This window comes from Myotis daubentonii, chromosome 2, assembly GCF_963259705.1.
Source record: "Myotis daubentonii chromosome 2, mMyoDau2.1, whole genome shotgun sequence".
Taxonomy (NCBI): domain Eukaryota; kingdom Metazoa; phylum Chordata; class Mammalia; order Chiroptera; family Vespertilionidae; genus Myotis; species Myotis daubentonii.
In genome coordinates this window covers 116,237,026-116,252,244 of record NC_081841.1, presented here as the reverse complement: position 1 = coordinate 116,252,244, position 15,219 = coordinate 116,237,026, and the positions used below count along the sequence as shown (strand labels likewise).

Sequence of the window (15,219 nt, the reverse complement as noted above, 5' to 3'; positions counted from 1 at the left end):
CTGGTTATGAGGCTCACTCTCTAGCACCTGGCCAGACAGGATACAATTCACCTCGACAAGACACAGCACAAAGGGAACAAAGCACGAATGTACTCACGACAATAATAACCCCACTATAAGTGACCACCTGAGAAAAGAGAATTAGGGGCGAGAAAAGAGAGCATAAATGATATCAAAGAGAGAGAAAAAGATAAGAGAAAAAAGAAAAAGAAAGAAAAAGGAGAATATATATGGGAAAATACCACAGAACCAATAGATAAACAAACACAACAAACAAACCCAAAACAAACAAACAAACAACAAAAAAATACAAACACCAAAACCCCAGCAAAGAGGGAGGGTTGGCAGAATCTGTAGAGGCTGAGCTTATATACAGAAGATAAGGTTAAGAATTGGATGAATATGGGGAGTATCTCAGTTCAGTATATAGGAAGTAGAAAGGGGATGAGTAGATAAGAGGAAAGAGAATGAGAAGAAAATAATAATAAATTTACAAAAAATTTGATTTCAAAAAATGGTATAAAATTAGCAAATAAAATACAATAAAATAGAGTGATGGAAAAATAATGTGAAAAGAAATAGAAAATAAAGCAACAATCAAAAACAGCGAAACAAAGAAAAAAGAAGAAAAAAAAGAGATAACAAAATAATAATAAAAAAATAAAAATAAGAATAAAAATCAAAAAGTGAAGTGTTCCTTTGGCTGGCTTAATATCCCAGTCTTCTGTACTGTAGTGTTTCTCAGGTTCCAGTTGCTGGGACTGAAAGTCTCTCTTTAGGCCAGTCCCTTTGGACTCTCAGGGACTATTTAGGTTTTGTTTTGTGGTTTTTTTTTCAATCCTTTGTACCATTCAGGGCGGAATCTGGGTGTGGCTGTATTAGTTGCTTGGATACTGGAGGAGGGGCTATCTCTTCAGGGCGAAATGGCTGCCCAGGTCCCAGGCTCAGGCATGACTCAGCACCAAACTCGCTGCCACTTCTCCTGAACCCCCTTCTCTCCCCAGATTCCACAAGTCCACAACTTCTTCCACACTCCAGCCACGGGTAAGTGTCTGTATCTGAAAGGTCCTTTGAACTAGGCTAAATGAAGAAAGGCACAAGCCACAGAGGGGCAAAAGGCTGCACCTCTGCACACTCCTCTCCTGCTGGCACTCTTCAGGCTTTCTTAACTATGGACCCAGATCTAGAATCCCCTGCCGACCAGCAGTTCTGCGGACCTTCTTTCCACAGCCAGACACTGTGCCTGTCCCAAAGGACACGGCTCAAGCCAGTGCTGTGTGGATTCCCTCTGACCTTTAGGGCTCAGAGGTCTGGCAGATTATCCTTCCCAGAGCCTTGATTTTACCTTTCTTCAGAGTCCTCTGCCCTTCCCAGCTGCAAACCGTCTCCCAGCTGAGTCTCCTTTGCCAATTTGGGCTGGATGTTACTCATTTCAGCTGCTCACCCTATCTGCTCTGGGACAAGGCTCGGGACATGTCCATCTATACTGCCGCCATTTTGTCTCTCCTATTTTCTTCCTTTTAATTTGCTCTTCTATATGCTGCGCTCTTCTGTAATCAAAGCACCATGTTACCAAGATCTTTGTGGCAGGGTTCAGGATCTAAAGGAGGGGCTGATGCACAAATAAAAATACTATACAAGAAATATGAATTTAGTAGGCATTGGGGGCCAGGTAGAGCCTCTTTCTTGAAGAGACACACCGAGACTGGGTCCCGCCTGCTTTGTATTCAGTTTTAGATACATCTTGCCCTCAGTAAAGCATACAGGTAGCAGACAGACCCTCTCAAACGTCAGTAAAGATCAGTAAAGATCAGTAAGGTCCAGTAAATATTTACTTGGAGGCTATCAGGTCAGGAAATTGCTTTGAGCCACCACTATCTCAACACGAACAATCAGTGCCTAGTGTCAGCCCTGCTAATGCTCAAGGTCCATCGGCCTCCTGTGTTCCTTGGTGCACACTCATGACAGTATTGGAAAGTGGTGGCTTCCCGCATCATGTGAGAGCTCTAAGGGATTGCCTATTAGTGTCACTTGGCTTTTAAATGGTTTAAGTTTGCATGTATTAATAACTACCTTCTGAATAAAATTGGTAGCTCTTTATTATTATTTTAAAAAACAATTTTATTATAAAATGTTACAAACATGCAGTAATTGCAGGGAATCACATAATGGACACCAAACTCTATGATGCCTTAACATTTTGTCATATTTGGTTCATATTTTAAAATAAGTAAGATTACCAGTAGAGTTGCAGCCTTCTGCTATCCTGTTATTTCTCTTATCAGAGGTAACTTTAATTCAAATTTGAATTTGTCTTTTTCAGACTACTTTTATGACTGCAGTGTATGTATCCCTAGACATCATGTTATGGGTTCACTTCAGCGAGATAGACCACCGACTCAGAATTTAAATTTAAGAGCCTTTATTAAGCTGGCCAGCTGATCACAGTCACAGCACCATGCCGAAGCAAAGGCTGAACTGCAGCCCTGACTGCCAGAGGTACAGCATTTTTATTTGCAAAAACCACAAAATTACAAAGCCTTGTTTACACAATTAGTTCCAGACCCAGTATAGCATCATTACCTTCCTATCTATGTGTTTTAGGAACAGACAGCACAGCGCGCCCCATCTGGCCAAAGTGCCAGATATGCAGCCCAGTACATTCCCCACTGGTTTTATGTACATGAGTCAAATCATTGACTCTTTTGGGTCATTGTTGGGGAGGGACCCCTGAGGACTATAAGCTTGATAGAATTAATTCTTTGCCAAATAATGTCAGTGGGCCTGTTTATAAGATAAGGGCCTGGAGTAATCTTCAGAGGGTCCGAAGAGTCCTGAACTCTCTATTTTGCCTGGGCTGTCTTAAGCCAGGTGTGATGAAGCCACATCAGGATCCCGTCGACCTTGACTGCCGTGGGGGTGGTCCTTTCCAGGTAGAAGTCAGCCCTTGGGTGGCAAATTTCTTTACCCAAACAGAGACACCAGGTTGGAAGGGACGAACTGGATACAGGCAGATCATCTCTGACGTGCTTCTGGTCTGCTTTCTGAGTAGACTGTAAAGCCTGAAAGAACTTGAGTAAACTGGTGAGATGAGTAGTTCAGCATCTGGAAGAGTCACTAGAATCTGTAAAGGCCCCACTGGTTTTAGGGCAGCCTCCTGGACTGCTTTATCTGCAGCCTAGTTCCCTCTTGCTTCTGGGGAGTCCCCTTGTCTTACATAGAGGTGGAAAGACTTAGTTACATCTGGTAGTGCCAATCGGCCTATCATCCTTGCTCTGCTCATGTCTGTCTAACTGCCTACTATATTACCTCAAGGATCCTGGCTCTGAATTCTTTCATGGAAAATGGGCGTTGAATTTTCTTCTGTAACTGCTTCATGCTGAGGAGGGTCAGAAGTTTCTCTCAGAGCCAAGAGATCCTTGCTGTCTGTCAGAGGGACAATGAGTCCTGAGCATAGAAGGAGGTGGGCTTGTGACCTGGCAGAGACAAACTGTAACAAATGGTCTGGTGGGAGGGAAAGAAAACATTTTAGTTTTAATAACCTCCATTGAAATAAAGTTTTTCTCCTTGAAATTATCACTCCGTTTATTAAAATACTAATTTATTTACTGTATTCAATTTGGCCTGATTGTTTGCATAAACACAACAAGAATGGTAACCGACTACCTTTGCTGGAATCTCATGATTGAATCTCAATGTGCCCCATAGGGCCAGGAAGTCAAGCCATCCAGCTGCCATAAGGCCTGCCTGCAGTATCTGCTGCCCATTGTGCTTGCTTTAAGGCCCATCTCAGCAGCCCTCCTACTCATCGCAGCCCAGAGTGCATGGGTGTTCCATGCTCCCCTTCTACTCTGACCAACCGCCAGTGATGGTAGGGCATGGGCCTGACGCTCCAGCGCCAGCTATTTTCAGGGCTGCCAAGCAAGATACCAGGCTTTCTCCATGACACTCTTATTGGCTTTAAGTCATTAGAGCTCAGGCAGGGCTCTTTAAGACATGATACTCCAGTCAAAGTTTCGAGTCCACTATTGGAAACTGGTCTTATTGAATTTATGCAAAGAAATGTATTGCCATGACTTATTTAGCATTGCCAAATTTCAGAGGAATTATATAAGGAGAAAAAGCCACTGACCTGCCTTAAGATCTTCTGATTTTCAAAACAGCAATGAGGTACCATCTCACACCGGTCAGACTGGCTATCATCAACAAATCAACAAACGACAAGTGCTGGAGAGGATGTGGAGAAAAAGGAACACTTGTGCACTGCTGGTGGGAATGCAGACTGGTGCAGCCACTATGGAAGACAGTATGGAGTTTCCGTGAAAAACTGAAAATGGAACTCCCATTTGACCCTGTGATCCCACTTCTAGGAATATATCCCAAGAAACCAGAAACACCAATCAGAAAGGATATATGCACCCCTATGTTCATAGCAGCACAATTCACCATAGCTAAGATCTGGAAACAGCCTAAGTGCCCATCAGTAGATGAATGGATTAGAAAACTGTGGTACATCTACACGATGGAATACTATGCTGCTGTAAAAAGGAAGGAACTCTTACCATTTGCAACGTCATGGATGGAACTGGAGAGCATTATGCTAAGTGAAATAAGCCAGTCAATAAAGGAAAAATACCACATGATCTCACTCATTCATGGACAATAGAGACCATTATAAACTTTTGAACACTAATAGATACAGAGGCAGAGCTGCCTCAAACAGATTGTCAAACTGCAGCGGGAAGGCCGGGGAGGGTTGGGGGGCAGGAGGTAGGGGGGTAAGAGATCAACTAAAGGACTTGTATGCATGCATATAAGCATAACCAATGGACATAAGACACTGGGTGATAGGGGAGGCTAGGGGACTGTCTAGGGCGGGGGGATAAAATGGATACATATGTAATACCCTTTGTGATACTTTAAGCAATAAAAAAAAAAAGATCTTCTGATTTTCCTTGCCAGTCCTTTTTATGGACTCTCCAGAGTTATAAAAAAACAGTAACTGTTGTATTTCTTTTATCAGTCTCCCCTAAGTACTTTGAAAATTATTTACTCTCTCTGGCTTACTGACCTGTACCATTTGATTAATTTCCTTTCAACATTTCTCTTCTCCTTCTTATCACATACACAAATTTTCTAAATTTCATACTTTCAAATTAGTCTTTAAACCTTCTTTCTATGTCCTTTAAAAATGCATAACCATGCCTCAGACCTTCTATTCCAGCTCTCTACAGCCGAGGTTTGTACCACCCCTGACATGGGCATGGTCACCCAGGCCCGCAAGACAGTACACAGGCTTGCCAACTGTCAACTGTCTCTCAATAGAGACCAAAACCTGATAGGTATTCTTCTTTGCCCAGTTGGGCACCTGCCCTCTTAGCAGCTAGACACCCTTTACTTTTGGGGTTCATCCCACATAGCCTCCTTCCAGGACAGCTAACACATAGCTATCACAATGTCCCTCAGTGTGGGAGACTGGACACTTGTCAGTTACTCCAAAAGACTACTAAGGACTGTAGACCATCACCAGTCTACAGCAGCTGCTGTCAGTTATAGCTACATTCAAACCTGTAAGAGAATTAAAGGTTAATACAACATATTAATACAATGAAACATAATATTAGTACCATGGCCGCTTTAGGCAGCTAAATCTTCTGCTACTAAACATGAGATATGGTAGGGCTATACAGACATTTTAGGGAGGTGACTAAAGTCTACTCTTGACCTTTCTATTTAAGGCAAAATTGTCCTTGTTTCTCTGGAGCCATGTCCATGAAGATGCAGGCACCATCTAAGTCTATTATACAGTTCTGCGGGCCACTGTCAGGGCTGTGCATTGTGGCCAGTTCTTTTTAGCTATAAACACAGTCTGTACAATTTCTTTAAAATGTATTCTGGCACAGGAGAAGTTGTTTTGCTGTACACGGGCAGCTTAACCCCTATACAACTGGGCTTGGACCTCTGCCTAGCAAACTGCAATCTATAAGTTCAATATGCAGCCTCCGGTTCTCCTAGCCCAATGAGGTTTTGGCCAGTCTCTGAGTCAGACTCCTCCTCTCTTGGAGAATTTCAAAGTCCTGATGGCTCCCAGGTCTAGGGAGAGTGCCCTTTTGTTAACCCTGTTTATCAGTTACAGGGCCCTGCTTTTTCTGCCTTCCCACCAGTTCCCTTTGTGGAAGAGCAGCAATCAGGCCTCTTCCAAGGGAGTGCACTGGAAGAGGATATCAGCCCCTCCTTTTCCAGCAGCAACAGGTACTGAACCCTTTCAGTACATTTGCAAACAGGGAGCTTTTGCTAGCTCTGTCCGCAGCTCTCCCTACTTCTCTTGCTGCTGCTTCTTCTTTCAGGGCCGCAGCAGGCAGCTCAGGCATCCAGCCCCCCTTATTTGACCTGGCTCTCAGGGGCTGAGTCTGCCTAACAAACAGTTCTAAATCACGAGGGTGCCTGCAGACTTCAGCTCTGTTTCTCCTCCGCTTTTCTCCTGGGAGTTTAGTTTGTTTTGTTTTTAATGTATTAGAATTCTTTATTCTTAGAAACCTAAATCTTTTAATGATTACTAAAAGTGAACATTCATCATTGGTGCTCACAAAAAAACTTGTGACCTTGAAGTTTGTTGATAAGGCACCTGCTAGCAGTCTGCAGCCAGTAACATAACTGCTAACACCCCCGCGCCCCTTCTCTCAGCCCAGACCGGTTGTTTTCCCTCACAGATTTTTTTTTCCCTTTACTCTTGATCTCTCCGACCAATACCCCCAACCCCCAGTCCAGTTGCTTGTCTCCCTTTAAACAATGGGAGTTTCGAAGAAAACCTCAGACTGCTCCTATAGTAGCCCTCCCTCCCAGAGTCTGGGGTCCGACCTGTGGGGAAACATGACTCTTAGTCGGCCTGGAAAGATAACGGGTGCATAGAGAGGTTTTTTGCAGACAGAAAGCCTGGAAACCATCTGAAATCCAGTCACAGATACTTTCAAAATCAGGATGAGGGAGGAAGGGACAGGTTACGTCCTCTATGAGGATTCTAATAAATAATTGAAAACAGCAAGTCAAACAAAACATGTCACAGGCAGGGTTAGGGCCAGTAAATCTCTCCTCCCTGTGGAACTGTAAGCCTTTTGTGTCCACCAAAGAGATAAGAAAACCATAAATAACAAGTTCTTTGAAATTTCCTACTTTGTTAACTTGCTAAGCAAATAGTTAACTTGAAAAGACTTCTCTCTTGCCCCCCCCCCCTTCTTTTATAAGCAGTCTCAGAACCAAGCAATCTTGAAACCTAGCCAGCCTTTATTTTAGCCTTTAAATCTATCCTAGAACTTCAAAATTTCAATTTAATACAGCGAATTTACAACCCAGGTAAGAGCAACTGATAGACAGAAATTTATATTAACTAAGTGGGCCGATTCCCCTTTAATAGTGAGCAAAAGACTCTGAGAAAAAATAATTCTCGCAGCTGCTAAGAGATTTTGCAGACTATTTCGGGGTCCAGCCCAAACGTTCAGCCAAGCATATCAACAGAAGAGTAGAATAAATCAAAGTAACTTTCACTTCCCACAGACCAGTAATGATTTACACTTTCTTAGTAGACTAGCCCAGGATGGAGCTATATCCAGTCCCCCTTCTCTGTAGTAAATTGGCTAGTCCCACACAAACAAACTTTGTCCCGACCCCATGATGATCGGTGACGAGAGACAGACAAGGGAGGGTGGTGAACTGTTTTCACAGATCCTCACTCAGATGCCTGCCTGGCCGCGTCCCTTGGGAGCTTAGATTCGTCTTAGCTAAGGTGCACTCGTATAAACCCCAGGTCTGGTCACCTCCACGTGGGGGTGAGTCAACGTTATGCCATATGACGAATCACAGAACCGCAGGTTGGGGCCCACTCAGACTCTGTAACAGAAGTCGTGGAGCCACACAAAGGAGAGGAGAGGGCAGGCCCCCTCCCTCCACACTCACACTTTCACCAGACATTCATTCAGAGTTTAAACAATCCATCCAATTCCTAACAATTTCCCAATTCCTGAGGGAGCTCTATAGCTTCCCAGGAGGTGATCAAGCTCCCCTTCCACTCACCCGGAGTGGGCCTAACTGATAGGGGGTCGAGGAAGATGACTGACCCTATCCCATTTGACAAAGACAAAGACAACAAAGACAAAACAAATCAGCCAAATGAACCTAAGGTTGCCGGGAACCTGCAGCTCACTCCTTGAAGTCCTGAAAATTCTTCAAAAAACTTTGCAGCGCGGAGCACACAGAAGCAGACGACAACTGTCCCATTTTGACAACAAACACCAAACAACAAATACCAGACAGACAAATACTAGACAGACAAACCTGGTGCAGCCTAGAGCCACACAAACCAGGACCCCGGTCACCGTCATGGCCCCGGGTCAGGACCAGGAGTACCGCTGCGTCCAGCCCTCCGTATAGGTCCTTCCGTGGGATGTCCCAATTCCTGTTTAACAACCAGTCCTTACCTCTCTCGAGAGTCCAGGTGGCTCGGTTTCCGAATTGAAAGTTTTTGGGTGGACTGGAGGCCTCCTTGGTAGTCGTTCCCCACAGGGATGTGGGGTATCTCGCTGCATGCCCAGTGATAAATGGGGGAGAGCCTCCTGCCTTAAATAGGGGGTCCCTCTCACCCCTACTGGGGGAGAGCCTCCTACCCTAAATAAGGGGTCCCTCTCACCACAGGGTATCTCCCTGTGGCCTCCAAATGTTATAGGTTCACTTCAGCGAGATAGACCACCAACTCAGAATTTAAATTTAAGAGCCTTTATTAAGCTGGCCAGCTGACCACAGTCACAGAACCCTGCCAAAGCAAAGGCTGAACTGCAGCCCTGACTGCCAGAGGTACAGCATTTTTATTTGCAAAAACCACAAAATTACAAAGCCTTGTTTACACAATTAGTTCCAGACCCAGTATAGCATCATTATCTTCCTATCTATGTGTTTTAGGAACAGACAGCACAGCGCGCCCCATCTGGCCGAAGTGCCAGATATGCAGCCCAGTACAGTCATATAGTACTGCTATTCATTCTTTAAAAAAGTTGAAAGAAAAGATAAATATGTTCGATGCAAGATCCTCTATGCCTTCAATTTCTCCCTCATGTCTACTAAAAGAAGAGAGTTAATTACAAGCTTCAGAGGAATTTGGGGCTATGGTGTAGAAAGGACCTGTGTTATCTTCTTGGAAAAGGTCTAAAGAAGCAAGCTAGGTTCTAAAAATTCCCCTAATGTAGAGGAGAGAGGTTGGGAGGGAGCACATGGGACAAAAACAGGAGCGCCTGCTGTTACCTGACTAGGACACTTGCAGTTCTGGAGTGATGTGGGAAGCAGCCAAATTTTCCTACCTCCCTGGCACCAGGGACTAGTGGACTTAAGGACTTTCTGGTTAGGCAAGAGCACTAGAATGTGTGAACCAGAGCCTAATCAGAAAACTGACTATTCAAGGGATGGGAATATAGAGGACAAGGTACATCTCTAGAGATGAGAAATTTACAGATGACAACAAGTGGTTAAATGTGTTTCCCAATTCTATCACATGGAGAAAAACTGAAGTTACTGGATTTAAATGTGAAGTCATTGAGTTTACCCAGAATGTACTAAAAATATGTGTTCATTCATAAGGGATCAAAACAGAGATAAATACATTATTTAAAAAGTAAAAACATACTACATAATATATGTTTAGAATACATATTGTTATGCAACTTGATTCTTTCACTCAACTGTTGATAACACATATAGATTCAGTTCATTTCTTTTAGCTACTGTGTTTTATTTAATTGTAGAAGTATACCAAATTATTTATGAATTCACTTATTGAAGGACATTTATACATTATTCAATTTTACATGATTACAATTCTGTGATAAACATCTTAGTACATTCTCCTTGTACACAAGTGGAGAATATCTTTAGGGGAAATAACTGGCAGTGAATGACTGTAAAATATGGTAAATACATCCACAGGATACTTTGATTTAGTTGTTTAATTGCTTTTGAAATTCCTTCTAAAACTAGAGATTTGAAATAGTGTAAACAACCAAACAAACAAAAAAACAAAAAATGGAGGTTTGATTACCTGCTACAATGAAAGCCAAAGTCCTGAGGCAAGTACTAGTTCAAAAAGAAAGCAACTTTCTTCAGAAGCCATATGACCTGAGAGAATGGTGGATTCCTATCACAAAGACAAATCTATCTTCCTGCTCAAGCTTACCTTCTTAGAATGATAGGGAGGGGAAGGCTTCTTTTTTTCTCTATTCAATTATCTTTGTAGCTTTTGGTATGCTCAGGCCTTATCCATGCATATTTCTAGCTTTTGGCACACTCAGTTTAAGGAACCCCCGTTCCCCACCTCCCCTGATCCCCTGCACCTTAGCCAATGGGGGAGACTTCCCTGTTCTATGGTAACAACTCCTCACTTCAAAACTCCTGACTCTTGTAATCTTACAAGGGCAAATGAATGAAGGTCTCATCTTCTGTAGTTTCTTCCTGCTTACCAGTCCCTGGGTACAGAGTTTTTTTACTACCTAATACAAGAAGAAAGGGGTCAAGAATGGAAGAAAGCCTTTATATGCAGGAGGAGGATTGCTGTCTTCAGAAGGCAGTATATGCAGTGTCTAGCAGCTGTTCTCAACCTGTGGGTCGTGGACAATGAAAATACATCCTGCATATCAGACATTTACATTATGACTCATAACAGTAGCAAAATTATAGTTATGAAATAGCAACGAAAATAATATTATGGTTGGGGGTCACCACAACATGAGGAACTGTATTAAAGGGTTGCAGCATTAGGAAGGTTGAGAACCACTGGACTCTAGAGGATGGCACTGCTGAACAAGTGAAGCTGGTAAACTGCTTTTTAAATTTTATTTTATTTCAAGAGATGGTGTTGCCAGTTGGCTTCTAAAGTAAGACCTATTGTGCAGACAAACAACCAATTGTTTAGTGAGGGGTATGCCTAGTAGTGAAGGGGAAATTGTAGTGAAATTAGAAACTGGAGAGACTAAAGAATTCCTATTGTCTAAACCTGAGTGGGGCTTTGTGTGGCACACCCAACTGGGATGTTTGCTGAAGAAGCCACTGTCTGGGAAATGCAGAATAAAAAAATAGTAACATTGTCACTTGGTTTTGGGAGGCATTGTACCTTTCCAAACAAGGAATTTTAAACTTCCTTTAATAGTGCAGGTCCAGCTTTCCCTTGCAGTATCAATAACAGCAGCAAGATCTGAGTCCTCTTCAAGTGGCACCAGCTTTATCCATGTGTGGTGGATCCAAGGTTTGATTTCCAAGTGCTTTAGGTAAGCATGTGTTGTCAGCAGGACATCAAAGGGACTGGTCCATTGCTCAGCTAACTGATGTGCTGTTCAGGACCTTGAGTCTTCCAGGTCTTTAGTAAGATCAGTCTCCCAGTTGAAATAGGTGTAAGAGCTCATCAGATGGGTAGATGGACCTGCAATGAGCAAACTTGTGCAAAATTGTTCATGTTTGCCCTAGATATTGTACATATTGTTTGATTTTTGATTCATGTTCTAAATCTAAAAGGGTATTCCTAAAACAGAAACTTGGAAGTATCTCCCATAAACTATTTCAAAAGGGCTTAATTTAAGCCCACATTGGGGCACTGTCCTAATTTGGAGCAAGGCAATAGGGAGTTCCTGGTCCCATTTCAGATGTGTTTCCTGGCATATTTTCACCAGGTTTATTTATTGTGCAGTTCATTTTATCTGTCTTTCCTGTAGATGGTCTCCAGGATGTATGTAGTTTCCACTGAATCTATAGTGCCTGTACTATCTTCTGGGAGATTTCTGAAGTGAACAATGGTCCACTGACTCTTTGAATGCTATAAGGACTCTTTGAATGCTACCTCTTTGAGTAGAGGTTTTGCTACCTCAGTTTGCTATCTCAGTTCTAGTGGGGTATGACTCTACCTATCCAGAAAATATGTCTACAAAAACTTAAGAAAATTTAAAATTTCTTATGGTTTTGGTCATCTGTGTAAAGTCAACTTGCCAGTCCTCAAGTAGGCATAACCCTTTATATTGTACTCCTTTCCTTTTGGGGCATGTTCTGTCTTAGGATTGTTGTTTATGTGTATTTGACAGGCTTGGGTAATATTTTGGTTGGTCCTTTGTAAATGAGATTCCTTCAAATGTGGCCTGATGTGGTCCAAGCATCCCTTCCAAAATGGGTTCCTTCATGTAGGTGTTTGAGAATGAGATATACAAGAGCTTCAGGGGGTAAGATTTTTTTAAAATATATTTTATTGACTTTTTTTTTACAGAGAGGAAGGGAGAGGAAAGAGAGTTAGAAACATCAATGAGAGAGAAACATCCACCGGCTGCCTCCTGCATACCTCCTACTGGGGATGTGCCCGCAACCAAGGAAACATACCCCTGACCAGAATCAAACCTGGGACCTTTCAATCTGTAGGCTGATGCTCTATCCACTGAGCCAAACCAGTTAGGGCAGGGAGTAAGATCTTACCATGAATTTTGATCTTCCATATAGAACTAGGGTCAGTGGTAGAGAATCCACATTCATGGGCCTGTTAATCATTTCATTCTGCATACTGAGGTTTAAGTTATGAAAAGTTCAGGTGAGGAATTAAAGTCCCAAGAAGTGTTGGCCCTGAGGCAGCATGGATTGCTGCTTTATTGGCAGTTTGGTTTCCCTGGCTTGTTTGGGAACCATTCTTCTGGTTTTCTGGGAAGTACATCATGGCAATCTGGTTTGGTAGATTTACTGCCTCTAGAAATTTAAAAATCTCTTTTGCATGTTTGATGTACTTATTCCTCAAGGTTAAGAGCCCTGTTTCTTTCCATATTGCCCCATGGGCATGGACCACCAGAAAGGCATATCTAAGAGTTAAAGTAGATGCTAATATTTTCCCCCTGGGATGATTCTAAGGCTCTTCATTCTATTCCATTGACTATATGACTCTTTTTATGTGCCAGTACCTTGTTGTTTTGCTTACTATGGCCTTGTATTATAGTTTGGTATTAGGCAACATGATACTTTTAACTTTGTTCTTCTTTCTCAAGATTGCTAAGGCTATTCAAGGTCTTCTGTGGTTACATATAACTGTTTGGAATATTTGTTCTAGTCCTGTGAAATATGCCATTGGTATATTGATAGAAATTGCATTCAATATTTAGATTGCTTTGGGTAGTATGGACATTTAATTATCTTAATTTTTCTCATCTATCAGCACAGTATATGCTTCCACTTTTATGTATCTTCCTTAATTTATTTCTTCACTATCTTATAACTTTCCAAATGCAGGTCTTTTACCTACATGCTTAAATTCCTAGGAACCTTATTTTTTGATGCAATTATAAATGAGTCTGTCTTTAGTTTCTCTTTCTGATAGTTCATTATTGATTTATAATAATGGCACCATTTCTGAATATTTATTTTGTATCCTGCTACTTACTGAATTTATTTGTCAATTCTAATAATCATTGGTAGAGTCTTTATGGCTATTTATACACAGTATCGCATCATCTACAAATAATGGCTATTTTACTTCTTCCTTTCCAATTTGGATGCCTTTTATTTCTCTTTGATTTGTGATTGCTGGTACTAAAACTTCCAGTACTATATTGAATAAGGATGGTGAAAGTGGATATCTCTGTCTTGTTACTAATCTTATGGGAAACACTTTTTATTTTTTGCCTGTTGAATCTGCTGTTGGTGAGTTTGTCATATATGGCTTTTATTAACTGAGGTATCATTCATCTAGTACCACTGTGTTAAGCCTTTTATCATAAATGGGTACTGAATTTTATCAAATCCTTTTTTTTTGCATTTATTGATATCATCATGTGGTATTTGTCCTTTATTTTGTTTATGTGGTTTATCACATTTATTGATTTGCAAATATTATGCCAAACTTTCATCCCTGGATAAATCCAACTTGATCATGGTGTGTAATCTTTTTAATGTATTGCCAAATTCAGTTTGGAGACATCTGGTTCAGGATTTTACACTTGATCTTAGCCAAAAGGCCAAGAAGCGATGGTTCAGGATTTTAGCATCTCTGTTCATCACAGATACTGGGCTATAATTTTATTTCTTTGTAGTGTCTTTATTTGGTTTTTGGATTAAGATAACACTGGCCTCATATAATGAGCTTTGGAGTCTTTCCTTTCTTTGAATTCTTTGGAACAGTTTGAGAAAGATTGGTGTTTGTTCTTTTTGAATGTTTGGTAAAATTTACCTGTGAGGCCATTGGTCCAGGACATTTGTCTGCTGGGAGTTTCTTGATTACTGCTTGATCTTGTTAGTTGTAATTTTTCTATTCAGATTTTCTGATTCTTCCTGATTCAGTTTTGGAAAATTGTATATTTCTGGGAATTTATCCATTTCATCAAGGTTGTCTAATTTATTGGCATATGGTTGTTCATAATATTTTCTTATAATCCTTTTTATTTCTGTGATATCAGTTGTTACTTCTCCTATTCAATTCCAATTTTATTTACTTAGTTCCTCTCAATTTTTTTCTTGATGAGTCTAATAAAAGATTTTTGAAATGTTGTTTACCTTTTCAAAGCAATAGCTCTTGGTTTTATTGATATTTTGTATTGTTTATTTAGTTACATAATTTATTTCTTCTCTAATCTTTTTTTTAATTTAAATTAAATCTTTATTGTTCAGATTATTACATTTGTTCCTCTTTTTTCCCCCCATAACTCCCCTCCTCCCAGTTCCCGCCCCACCCTCCGCCCTCACTCCCCACCCACTGTCCTCATCCATAGGTGCACGATTTTTGTCCAGTCTCTTCCCGCATCTCCCACACCCCTTTCGCCCCCAAGAATAGTCAGTCCATTCCCTTTCTATGTCCCTGATTCTATTATGATCACCAGATTATTTGTTCACTTGATTCTTAGATTCACTTGTTAATAGATGCATGTTTGTTGTTCATACTTTGTATCTTTACCTTTTTCTTCTTCTTTCTCTTCTTAAAGGATACCTTTCAGCATTTCATATAATACTGGTTTGGTGGTGATGAACTCCTTTAGCTTTTCCTTATCTGTAAAGCTCTTTATCTGACCTTCAGTTCTGAATGATAGCTTTGCTGGATAAAGTAATCTTGGTTGTAGGTTCTTGGCATTCATCACTTTGAATATTTCTTGCCATTCCCTTCTGGCCTGCAAAGTTTCTGTTGAGAAATCAGCTGACAGTCGTATGGGTATTCCCTTGTAGGTAACTGAGTTT

At 41.3% G+C, this 15,219-nt stretch overlaps 1 pseudogene; it reads right to left on the bottom strand.

The window, feature by feature from the left end:
• Positions 1-13,851: 13,851 nt before the first annotated feature.
• LOC132228821 (U2 spliceosomal RNA) lies at positions 13,852-14,021 on the bottom strand (annotated as a pseudogene).
• Between the last annotated feature and the right edge of the window lie 1,198 nt (positions 14,022-15,219).